Here is a 12,500-nt window from a genome sequence, read left to right on the forward strand (position 1 = left end):
TAAATAACGGAGAAGGAGAAGGAAGAAATAAACAAAACCCAATTAATTAAATTTATGAATGAATTGGAAAAAGCAGAACGGTTACTCGATGGCCTTTGGAATTTTTATTTTCTGCTATCCTAACTTTCCACCTTTTATGTTTCTCTTTTAAAAGTCCTTTTTTCTCATTTTTTCCCCCTGTAGTGTAGTTTGACTTTTCCTCCAGAAATGCAAACTTTAACCACCTGTTCCCACATTTAATTCTCCCCTTTTTCTCCCCAAAGCGAAGCTCGCCTTCTCCGCTGCCCCATCTTTGAACAGCTGGGATACTCCACTGTATGGGACTGCAAGACCCATAGAGCTGGGCAGCCCCCCCCCCTTCCCCAGCAGTCTGGGTTTTTTTTCCCTGCCTGCCTACCATGGGAGGTGGTCTTCAGGGGGAAAGGAAGAGATGGCGAGTGCCAGGAGGGCGAAGAAGAGGAGAAAAAGAGAGAAAGGAGAAGCTGGAAGTGACCCACTCACCTGGCACACCTCAAGAGTGGCGTGGGGAAGGAGAGATCGGCCAGCCTGGCCAGCTTCTGTGCCTGGAGGCTAATCCAGCAGCCGGGCGCTTTTTCCTTCCCGCGAAGATCCCCACCCAGCTGGGCTCCACCCTCCCTCCCGATCAATCACCCCCAGGAAAAGACGCCACTGCGGTAGAAGCAGCAGGTTCTCTGCAGTCTCTTTGCAAAGCCATCTTCCAAAGTCAGGAAGGGAGGCCCCTCCTTTCTCCTTTCCCCCCCCCCACACCCTCTTCGCATTGCCTGCAGGAGGAGGAGGAAGGAGAAAGAGGAGGAGGAGGGGGAAGAGAAGAAGGAGAAAGAGGAGGAGGAGGAGAGAAGAGGAGGAAGAGGGAGAAGAGGAGGAGAAAGAGGAGAAGGAGGAAGAGAGAGAAGAGGAGGAGGAAGAGAGGAGGGGGAGGGGGAAGAGAAAGGAGGAGGAAAAGCAGAAGGAGAAAAAGAAGAGAGAGGAAGAGAAGGAGGAAGAGGGAGAAGAGGAGGAGAAGGAGGAGAAGGGGAAGAGGAGGAGGAAAAAGAGAAAGAGGAGGAGGAGAGAGGAGGAGGAGGAAGAGAGAGAGGAAGAGGAGAGAGGAGGAGCAAGAAAAGAGAGAAGAGGAGGAGGAGGAGAGGAAGAGGAGGAGGAGGGGGAAGAGAAAGGAGGAGGAAAAGCAGAAGGAGGAAAAGAAGGAAGAGAGAGGAAGAGAGGGAGGAAGAGGGAGAAAAGGAGAAGGGGAAGAGGAGGAGGAAAAAAAGACAGAGGAGACAGGAGGAGGAGGAAGAGAGAGAAGAGGAGGAGGAGGAGGAGGAGGAGGAGGAGAGGAAGAGGAGGAGGAGGGGGAAGAGAAAGGAGGAGGAAAAGCAGAAGGAGAAAAAGAAGGAGGAGAGAGGAAGAGAAGGAGGAAGAAGGGGAGGGGGGGAGGAGGAGAAGAAAGAGCAGAGGAGGAGGAGGAGGGAAAGAGGAGGAGGAGAAAGAGAACGAGGAGGAGGAGGAGGGGGAGAGAGGAAGGAAGAAGATGACACACAACCAGAGTCTCAAGAGTTGGGGGAGGAGGAGAAGGAGGGGGAGGAGAGAAGAAGAAGGAAGAACAGGAGGAAGGGTTGAAGGCAGGAAAAATACGGAGGAGGATCCGACAACAACATCTGCCTAGCTCAGATCCTTGGGAAGGATAAAACTGCCCAGTTGGTCAGAACATCTGGCTGACTCTGAGAGCCACCAGAAGTCAGCAGAGGAGAAGAGAAAGAAGCGGAGGAAAAACACACAATGCAAAGGCCTGCAAAGAGAAGTAGGAAGGCTGTGGGAAAAGAACGCCAAGGTAGCACCCAAAGAGCCTTGGGTGTAATCGCAGAACCACCGCAGAATCGGCATTGACAAAGCCATCAGTCAATTGCAAAAGGCAGCTTGACTTAGAACTGCTTACAACCTGCAATGAGACCTTTAACAACATCAAACATTCCGCATCTGCCTATCCCAGGCCCTTGGGAAGGACTTAATAAGTGAATACAAATGCCAATTCCAGTCTGAACATCTGGCTGACATGCGATGTACAATAATTTATTATTTGAATGCCATCGGCATTGGAAAAATCCCCATCGGTCAATTGCAGGAGGCAGCTGGACTTGGAAGAGCTTACATCCTGCGATGAAACATTCGAACATCCACATCTGGCTATCTCAAATCCTTGGGAAGGACTCAGTAGATGGACAAAAATGCCAAATCCAGCCGTCCAACTGTGCGACCAGCCATAACAATATTATCGGCATTGACAAAATCAGTCAATTACAGGAGTTAGCTTGGCTTGGAACAGCTGACATCCTGCAGCAATACCTTTAAACCCCACCAAACAACAACATCTGGCTATCCCAGGTCTTCGGGAAGGACTTGATAGGCGGATAAAAATGCTAAATCCAGTCCAAACATCTGGCTGACTGTGCTACCAGACATAACAATATTATCGGCATTGACAAAATCCCCATCAGTCAATTGCAGAAGGCAGCTTGACTTAGAAGAGCTGACATCCTACAACAATACCTTTTACCCCAATCAAACAACATCTGGCTAACTCAGGTCCATTGAGAAGGACTCAGTAGATGGGCAAAACTGCCAAATCCAGTTTGAACATCTGGCTGATAGTGTAACACACTCTACTAATAACAACAACATCAGGGACATAAATTTTCTCAGCCTTTCATCTTTCTGGATTTCTACTACCGGTAATCACCAGCCCAGGTTAATTTCAATAGCATAGAATTGCTGGTCAATTTCACTAGGAGTGGAGAAGATCCTGGTTAGTTTCCATCCTTTAACAAACTATCCCTAGATCCAATTTCTTGCAGGTTGAAAGCCTGAAACCACTTTGGTTGCAAAAACAGAAAGATTACGGAATGCAGCTATTCACATCCACTTGGAAAATCTTTCTAGAGATGGAACTCCACTTTGCCCATGCTCAGAGACACCCCCATTATTATTCGGGACCTTTATTTTATTTTATTTTATTTTATTTTATTTTATTTTATTTTATTTTATTTTATTTTATTTTATTTATTTATTGTTCTTCAGCCTATATGACCTCCAAGGTCCTTTCTAACTCTGTTAATCTGTATCTGAGGATTAACAAAGTTGGAAGGGACCTTGGAGGCCATCTAGTCCAACCCCCCGCCCAAGCAGGAGACCGTACACCGTTTCTGACAGATGGCAGTCCAGTCTATTCTTGCAAGCCTCCAGTGATGAAGCTCCCACAACTTCTGAAGGCAACTTTTGTTCCATGGGTTGATGGCTCTCACTGTCAGAAAAATTCTCCTTATTTCCAGGTTGAATCTCTCCTTGATCAGTTTCCATCCATTATTCCTTGTCTGGCCTTTGGGTGCTTTGGAAAATAGCTTGACCCCCTTCCTCCTCTCTGTAGCAGCCCCTCAAATATTGGAAGATGCTCTCCTGTCTCCCCTGGTCCTTCTCTTCTCTAGACCAGCCAGGCCCAGTTCCTGTACGTTTCTCAAAATCTGCTCCCCAGGACTAAAATCCAGATTTCAAGTTTGGGAGGCCTAAACTCTCAATAATTATGCTAATGATTTAGAACAGGGATATTTGAGGTCACCAATTAACTCTGAGTGCCCCAGAATTTTGCAAGCCTGTTTTGGAAAGCTGCCAAGAGATTTTCTGGGTGGGGGTGGGGGTGGGAGGAAGAGGAGAAGGGGGTGGAGAGAGAAGGCAGAAGGAAAATGTCTGCTTATGAACTAGCAAGTTGGATGTCAGAAGGGAGGGGATTTAAACCCCTCCCCACTGAATGAGGAAGGAAGGAAGGAAGGAAGGAAGGAAGGAAGGAAGGAAGGAAGGAAGGAAGGAAGGAAGGAAGGAAGGAAGGAAGGAAGGAAGGAAGGAGATGGGAATGAGGAGGGAGGGAAGGAAGGAATAAGATGATAATGAAAGAAAAGAAGGAAGGAGGGGAAGGAAGGAGGGAGGGAAGGAGATGGGAATGAGGAGGGAGGGAAGGAAGGAATAAGATGGTAATGAAAGAAAGGAAGGAAGGAGGGGAAGGAAGGAGGGAGGGAAGGAGATGGGAATGTGGGAGGGGGAGGGGAGAAAGGGAGGGAGGAAGGAAGGATATGGGAAGGAGAGGTAGATGGGAAGGAGAGGAAGGAAGGAGGGAGGGAGGGAGGGAAGGCGATGAGAATAGGGAAGGGAGGGAGGGAGGAATAAGATGGGAATGAGAGAAAAGAGGGAAAGAGGGGAAGGAAGGAGGGAAGGAAGGAGATGGGAATAAGGGAGGGAGGGAGGGAAGGAAGGAAGGAAGGAAGGAAGGAAGGAAGGAAGGAAGGAAGGAAGGAAGGAAGGAAGGAAGGAAGGAAGGAAGGAAGGAAAGAGATGGAAATGATAGGGAGGGAGGGAGAGAGGTGAGAAAGAGAGGGAGGGAGGGAAGGAAGGATTAAATGTGCTTTAAGCCTTTGCCCGATCAAATTCCCGAGTGGGGGTCTCCCCCTAACCCACCAGGCCGGGCCATCTCGCCCTCCGCCCCTTCCCCGCGGGCTTATTCCCAGCCAGGAGCGCTTGCAGCTCATTTGCTCCAACCACCCAGAGCAATTACAAGACGGGAGGGGGCCGAGGGTCCCCGCGGGTCCATTTCCACGCAGAGCCTGGGGAAGCTCCCCCACCCACCCACCCACCCGGAGAAACGGAAAGCCCTGAGTTCCACGGGGCACGTCGGACGATCCAGAAGCTGCCAGTCGAGGATCGCTTTAGGGTTTTGACCTGAGCCCGTGGATCCTTCCCGGCGCCCGCCTGAAGATTCCCCACCTCGCGACTACTCAGACACGCGTGGGGGCTCCGGGGGAGGCCGAGGAGAGGCGGGGAGGATCAGGTCGCCACAAAAGGACCTCCGACCAAGGCCGGGGAGATTAAACTGGATCGGTGTGTGGGATCACACGCGCGGGTGGGAGAGCGGGTGGGTTCAAATCCCACAAGGCAAAGCATCGCAGGACCAAAGCAAGCAAGGCTGCCCACAGCAGCCGCGTCCTCACGTCCCTCCACGCGGGACTCGTGGACTTTCCACCCACTCACCCACGCACCCAGCGCGATTTCCCCGCCCTAAGAGTTCTAGAGACCCTCTCCTCCGAAACCTTGCTCCGTTTAAGATTGAACGACGCCCCCGCCCCCACTCTAAATTCGTCCCTCGGAAGACCCGATTCCAAAACACGCTTCTCCCCCTTCCCACACACACGCACAAGAAATCCCGGGTTTATTTCTCCCGAAAGAGGCGGCGGGGGCTCCCCTTGCGGGTCCCTCCTCTCGCCCCCTCCCAGCCCCCCTCGAAAAACCTGAGAGACCCCCGCCTCGAGGCGTATAGGAGACAAAAGATTCCCCCGCAGCACGTCTGGAAGCGCTAGACACGCGTGGCCAATGAGTCAAGATGTTTACGCGAAACCCCATCCAAGGTTCTGGGGACCCAGGGATATTCTCATGTGCTCCGGGTATGGAAACTCGCCTCTCCCGAGCCAGCCACGGATTTGGAAGCGGGTTTTTTAGCGTCACGGAAACCCCCGAAACCCCGACCCAACCGTCGGGCTCCCACCCCGGGCCGGTGACTTACCCAGCGCGTCCTCCCCACCCGCGACCGCAAAACAGCCTCCTCTTTCTGCTGAACGTCCGTCCGCTTCATCCTCCCGTGTCCAGAGCACGTCGGAAAGCGCCCAAGGAGTCAGGAAAGAGCTGCGGAGACCCCCGCCCGGTTTTCAGCCCCGGGAATCGCCCGGAGGGGACAAAGCGAGGTGCCCCAAACGCGCTGGGCTCTTCCCCGCCGACCCCCCCGACCCCCACCCCACCCTACCCGTCCAGCCGGGGAGGGGGAGGACCGGGAAGGAAGCGAGTCCCGAAACACTCCGCGATCCTTTCCCGAGGATCAGGTGTCGCGGGAGGCGCGGAAAGAGCCAGGTAAGGCGGAGGGGAGGGGAGGGGAGGGAAGGGAAGGAGAGGAGGAGGAACGGGCTGCCTGCTCCGCCCTCTCCCCGCCCGCACGAGCAACCCCCCTCCCCCAGATCGCGGGAGTGGGGGGAGGGCAAGGCCTGGGGTACCTCCCCCTATTTTCCCCTCCCCCAAACCTTTAAGACTCCTGCCAAGAGGAGTGAGGTCCTCCGTGGATCCCCTCCCCACGGATCCTGCCACTGGTCGGGGGAGGACGTGGGGGGGGGCGGGCCTCCCCCACCCACCTCCCCTCCCCAGGGGGCCCCGTGCGAAGTTTGCCGCAGAAAGACCTGCATCTCCGCCTCGGCTGGGCGCCCGACTAGTCGCCTTCGGGGACCCTCCGCGAACCCCGATTTTCGTAGCAGGGTTGCAGGATGTGTCTGGGGGGGGGCGGGGACGGATTTCGGGAAGAGTGGGGGGTTTCCTCCGGCTAGCCCCTGAATCTGGTGAATGGGGGGGGGGGTGTCAGACAGCCTGGGGAGGCGCGTGCACGTGGGAAGGCGCGCTCCCGGGGCTGAAAGCTGGGGAAATGTGGGCGGAGGTCCCGGAAAGCCGCACCTCCCCCCCCACAAGGAAAGGTGATGCACGGCAGAGGCGCTTTGTGGGGAGGGGGCGGCATTTGGCTCTGTCCAGCATCGCCGGGCCTGTCTTTCTGATTAATAAAGGAAAAAGTAATTTTATTCATCGCTAATAAAGCGAGGCATTGTGGATATTTCTCCGCGCCCCGCGTTGCGTAATCCGGAGCCGGACCGAAGTCAAATCGAAGCCCAGCATATAAATGACCCCAAATAAATGACTCGTCGATTATTACCTCCGTGCCATCATCTATCAATAAATCCAGCCAATTATTAATCCATAATAATTCTTTTCTTTCGTTATGAGCCGTAAAAAGAATTCCCATTACCGCCGCCTCATCCTTCTCTCGCTTTGAGCCGGGGGGGGGGGGCGGGGAAACACCGGCTCCACGGCCCCCTCCTCTCCCGAGGGAACAGACCCCATGCAGGAGACCCTCGCCCGGGTTAAGCTGACCCCCCCCCAAAAAAATACCAAACCGTCGCGCCCACCTCCAAAACCAGACGCGCGGGCTTGGAAAAAGGAAGGCTCCGTTTTACCCAGCTTCGCGACTTGAAAGACTACCCTCCCCATTATCCCCAGCCGGGGTGGCGATGGGAACTGAGATACCCTGCAGACTTTCTTTAGGGGGGGTGGGGGGGTGGGGTCCCCGCAAGGTGGAAACGGCAGACTCCGCCCAGGCGGATCGGCGGCCCCTACAGTGAGATGGGGGAGGGGTTTGGTCTTCCTTCCCCCCCCCGTTAAGCCCCCTTTTTTAGGGGAAGGGGCGAGGAAGACCGAGAGGGCGGGCCTTCATCCAGAACAGCGGAAAAATTTGCCTAGAAAGAGGGGGGGGGAGAATAAACCAGCTGGCTGGTCGTGTGAACGCGCGCACATAAGTGTCAACGGCCCCTTTACACGCGCTCTGTAAACTGTGACCCCCCCACGGAGTCTCCAGGGTTGCCCCCCACTTTTGAGCCGGGTCCTATATATCCGAAGGGAGAGTCAACCCACAAGGGGAGGGTGGCAAACGAGCAACATTCAAAAAAAGGCCTTCGGTGGGAATAAATGATTCATTTTCTCGACTGCGTGTGGATGCGCAAACGCGCCTTTTCAAAATCAGGCCCTTAACCTCCTTCCCAAACTACGGTAGTAATACATTTACAATAGATACATAAATCTATAACATTATTTTATATATTATTATTATTACACTTATTTTGTATATACAATATATCTAAAATTAAGTTCGATTGATACTGGCGCGAAAATTGGGTCTCGATTTGCCAACCTATATTCGCAAATAAATTTGATTGACGGTATGTGGAGATGGATAAATAGACAGACAGACAGACAGACAGAAGACAGATAGATAGAAGCTAGATAGATAGACAGACAGACAGACAGAATATATATAGAAGATAGATAGACAGACAAAAGATCGATAGAGAATAGATAGAACATAGATAGAAAGACATAGATAGAAAAACAGACAGACAGAAGATAGATAGAAGATAGATATATAGTTAGAAAGAAAGAGATAGAAGATAGACAGACAGACAGAGACAGACAGACAGAAGATAGATAGGATAGATAAGATAGATAGATAGATAGATAGATAGATAGATAGATAGATAGATAGATAGAGATAGATGGATAGATAGATAGATAGATAGATAGATAGATAGATAGATAGATAGATAGATAGATAGAGATAGATGGATAGATAGATGGATAGATAGATAGATAGATAGATAGATAGATAGATAGATAGATAGAGATAGATGGATAGATAGATGGATAGATAGATGTGTGGGTGGATAGATGGATGGATAAATTATAGATATAAAGAAACAAATATGGGAGAGAGAGAAAGAGGGAGAGATGAATGGATGGATGGATGCATGGATGGATGGATAGATAGATAGATAGATAGATAGATAGATAGATAGATAGATAGATAGATAGATAGATAGATAGATAGATAGGTAGATAGGTAGATAGGTGTGTGGGTGGATAGATGGATGGATAAATTATAGATATAAAGAAAAATACGGGAGAGAGAAAAAGAGGAAGAGATGGATGGATCAGATAGATAGATATAGATATAGATAAATAGATAGAAGATAGATGATAATGACAGACAGACAGGTAGATAGATGATAAATGATGGATGGATGGAAGGAAGGAGGAAGGGAGGGCGGAAGAGATGTATGTATGAGTATATATGTATATGTATATGTGTATATACACACATAAACACATATACATATACCTATTTCTCGCCCCTGGAGCACATTTAGTTGCGAATACACCTTGCCAACTTTTGCGAATATGCAAAAACCAGACCCAATTTTCTCCCGAACATCGATCGAACCCAATTTAAAAAGCGACTTGGGGGGTGGGGGAGAGGAAAAGACCCCCCCTTTTTGCGTTCCTCGAAACCGAATCGGCGGAAAGCGAAGCAGGGCTCGGCTTCTTCCGAAATTGTCAACTCCCGCCTTCATTCGGGTGGGTTTCCCGGCGACTTCGAAACAAGGAGATTCGGAGCTGGGGGGGGGGCGGGGGGGGCGGGAGAGTTCGGCGGAATTTCGCGGGATCGAATTAACGGGGTGGGGGGGGGCGGTCAGATCGGGAGGGGGTGGGATAGGGTGCCCAGCGGGAGGTGTGGGGGGGGGAGAGAGAGAGAGGAGGCAGGTCGAGGGTCTCCCACACCCCCCCCTCCCTCCCCACGGAGATGCTAAGCAGGCGACGGTTGGGGTCCTACGAGAGAGAGAGAGAGGGGGGCGAAGGGAAACGCCTTGCCCGTCGAAGAGACTTGCTGGACCTGAAAGCCTGCACTGGTTGGGAGCCTGCCCCCTCCCCAATTCCTTCTCCTCCCCCCTGCTCCTCCCACCCACCGCCCCCCACTCCAGTAAATAAGCTGATTTTTTTCCGATTACCTCCCCTTCCATCTGTCTCTCTCTCTCTTTCTCTCTTCCTCTCTTCTTCCTCCTGGAGCTGATGACGCCGATGGGGGTCTTGACAATCTCTCCCCCCTCCCGTGGGGGGGGGGACTGGCCCCCTCCCTGAAGAAGAGCCCTGCGAACCAAGCACAGAGAGAGACTTCTTAGCGGCTTCGTTTCCAAGGCATCCTCTCTCCCCTTTATTTTTGGGCACCGGGGTGAGTCACTTGTATTCCGACGGCCATCTGACCTGGAGTTCACAGAACCCGGGATTCCTATTGAATAGGTTGGCTTGGCTTCCCGTGACCAATCGCAATTGGGGGAGGGGATTTTTGCTTGCCACCCCCGCCCCAACGCGCCCGGCCATTAGTTTCCGTTTAAATTTTTGAATTTATTCGTGTTTTTTTTATTATTTCCCTTCTATCTGCTGTCAACCCAGAAAAAGAAAATACACCTTAAAAACTGCGATGGAATTCAAACGACCAATATTAGTTAAGAGGCTGTCCCCCCCCCCCATCTAACCCGCGAGAGTCTCGGTGGGTCCATTCACACAACCCCTCAACACGGATCCTTGCATTAACCCCCCTTCTCTGGGTCGGCACCGTGAATGCCATAAAACTAACCAGAGGTTTGCATAAACCATAATAAAAAAAAAAGAAAAGGCTAACTAACCAAGGTCAACATTAACCGAGCTTTGAGAGCGATCTAGCTTTAAAAAGGGTCGTGTGAATGCCGCCATAAGGGCCGCGGGGCTTCCAGATCAGGTGGGGTCATTGCCACGGGTTGAAAGGCGAGTGGTTTCCTGGATTGGGTCCACTCGAGAGGAATTGTAAACCCTTCGGAATAGTCCCTAATAAGGGAGTGGGGTCGTATTATTCCAGTTTAAAAAGAAGGAAAACGACCGTGTCCATTTCTGTCGAGCGATTATTTGTTTTTAATTTGATTTATATGCCGCCCTTCTCCGGAGACTCAGGGCGGCTTACAGTGCGTTAAGCAATAGCTTTCATCCTTTTATATATTTATACAAAGTCAGCTTATTGCCCCCACAATCCGGGTCCTCAATTTACCTACCTTAGAAAGGATGGAAGGCTGAGTCAACCTTGAGCCTGGTGAGATTCGAACTTACAGTAATTGCAGACAGCTGGTTGAAATCCAGGGGTCCCTGAGCACCCATTAAAGGCCACGGGGGGGGGGGGGAGGGCTCTGCTCCAAACCTGGAACCGAGTCGCTATTCCGTTCCCACGATCAGCGCATCGAACCACGGTTTAATCGGTGGAACTCTGCGACTCGGGCGGTGTGCGAATTGATTAAACCAACCCGAATTTTCTAACCCAAATTTGGTACTAAAGCTGAGTCTGCAGACTTTGAAAGTAACCTGAGTTTGGGCTATCTAGGGTTGAGAAAGTCGTGGGAACGCGGCCTTTGCAGGATTTCCCCCCCCCCCACCTCCCGTTTCCACCCCCAGGATTACCTCCCACTCGGTTTATCATCAGGGCACGATCCGACCCAATTCCACGCAGCCAAACCCACATCAAAGACGGCGCCCTCGGGCCTCGTTCCTACGACCTGATGGCCCAACATCCCGCCAGGAGATTTTTTTTTTTTAATCCTAACTCGTAATCCGAGAAAGATTAAGCCCGGAGAGGGGGGGAGGGGGGTGGCTGCAGTCCCGGAGGGGATGTGGGGTGTGGGGGACCGCGGGGAAGAAACAGGACCCCCTGCCTCGGCTTGAAAGGACCCGGCCAGGAATTGAGGGGAGGGGTCCCCATCTCCCCTGCCCGCTGGGAAGGACCGAGCCTCCCCACCCCCACACGACTCATCCCGGTGTTTGCTCCCCCTCGGCACGGAATACCTGGAAGGGGGGGGAGACCCTGCGCACCTGCGCGGAGGCGGAGCCAGGTGGGAAGGGAAGGGAGGGTTCCGGCTCAGGGGTCTCAGCCCGCCTTACCTGGGCCCGGTGCGGTCCGGCGGGCTGGCTCCGATCCGGGCCCAGCCGCCCTTTATACAGCCTTGGCTGGGCTTGGCACCTCCTCCGCGCCCTTCTCGGTGCCCACTTACCTGCTGGCGTGGCCGGCCCCGCGCCAGGTAAGGCGATCCGGTGATACCTGAGCCGGCCAGGTATCTGGTGTCCCTGGCCGGCCTGAGCCCGGACGGAGGGGGGAGGAGGAAGGGGGCCTCTAGGGCGGGCGGGGCCTTGTTAAAAATTTACGCGCCCCCCGCCGCACATTTTCCAAGGGGCTCCGGCGCCCCTCCCCGCCGTCGGCCTCCCTTTGTCCAGCACCTAGCAGCGCCAACGAGGAGGAGGAGGAGGAGGAGGAGGAGGAGGAGGAGGAGGAGGAAGGCCAGCCAACCAGCGGTGAGGGGGGGGGGTCTCGAAAATGGCGGGCGGCATCTGGAAACCGACCGCCCCCCTTTTAAGGAAAGCTCCCTGAGCCGATATCTCCAACCTGGCGCCCTCCGGCTGCGGATAGAGGGGAGCCCATCCGATCCCCCCAACCTCGCCCCCAGCCCAGCCCGATCCTTAAAGCCGGTGGGGGAGGGTCTAGTTTGGGGCCCGTTCGAACTGCCCCCCCCTTTCCGTCGACACCTCCTCCCCCAGCGCCAAAATTCCCTGCTTTGCGCAGGATGGAGCGATCATCGCCAAGCGGGCGCCCTCCAGACACACCTGGAGGGCGCCCGCTTGGAGAAGACCAAGAGCCGCTCAATCTATTATTATTATTATTATTATTATTATTATTATTATTATTATTATTATTATTATTATTATTATTATTATTATTATTATTATTTTATTTTATTTTATTTTATTTTATTTTATTTTTAGTTTTGATTTATAGGCCGCCCTTCTCTGGAGACTCAGGGCGGCTTACAATGCGTTAAGCAATAGCCTTCATACTTTTGTATGTACCTGCTTAGTTGAGCTTTCGGCCCCCCCTAAGCGGTGTTCTTTTTTTATACAAAGTCAGCTTATTGCCCCCACAAACCGGGTCCTCATTTTACCTACCTCGGAAGGATAGAAGGCTGAGTCAACCT

At 52.5% G+C, this 12,500-nt stretch overlaps 2 long non-coding RNA genes across 2 annotated transcripts in view; both read right to left on the bottom strand.

Annotated features, from left to right (window-relative positions):
• The window catches only part of LOC117658991 (uncharacterized), a 10,167-nt gene extending 9,583 nt beyond the window's left edge, over positions 1–584 (bottom strand). Inside the window, exon 1 of the long non-coding RNA XR_004589370.3 lies at positions 502–584. This is a non-coding gene — a long non-coding RNA (uncharacterized LOC117658991). The remainder of the gene's footprint in view (positions 1–501) is intronic.
• The window catches only part of LOC148112743 (uncharacterized), a 40,539-nt gene extending 30,991 nt beyond the window's left edge, over positions 1–9,548 (bottom strand). Inside the window, exon 1 of the long non-coding RNA XR_015729039.1 lies at positions 9,465–9,548. This is a non-coding gene — a long non-coding RNA (uncharacterized LOC148112743). The remainder of the gene's footprint in view (positions 1–9,464) is intronic.
• Between the last annotated feature and the right edge of the window lie 2,952 nt (positions 9,549–12,500).

Source organism: Pantherophis guttatus, chromosome 7, assembly GCF_059756535.1.
Source record: "Pantherophis guttatus breed Tessera chromosome 7, ASM5975653v1, whole genome shotgun sequence".
NCBI lineage: Eukaryota > Metazoa > Chordata > Lepidosauria > Squamata > Colubridae > Pantherophis > Pantherophis guttatus.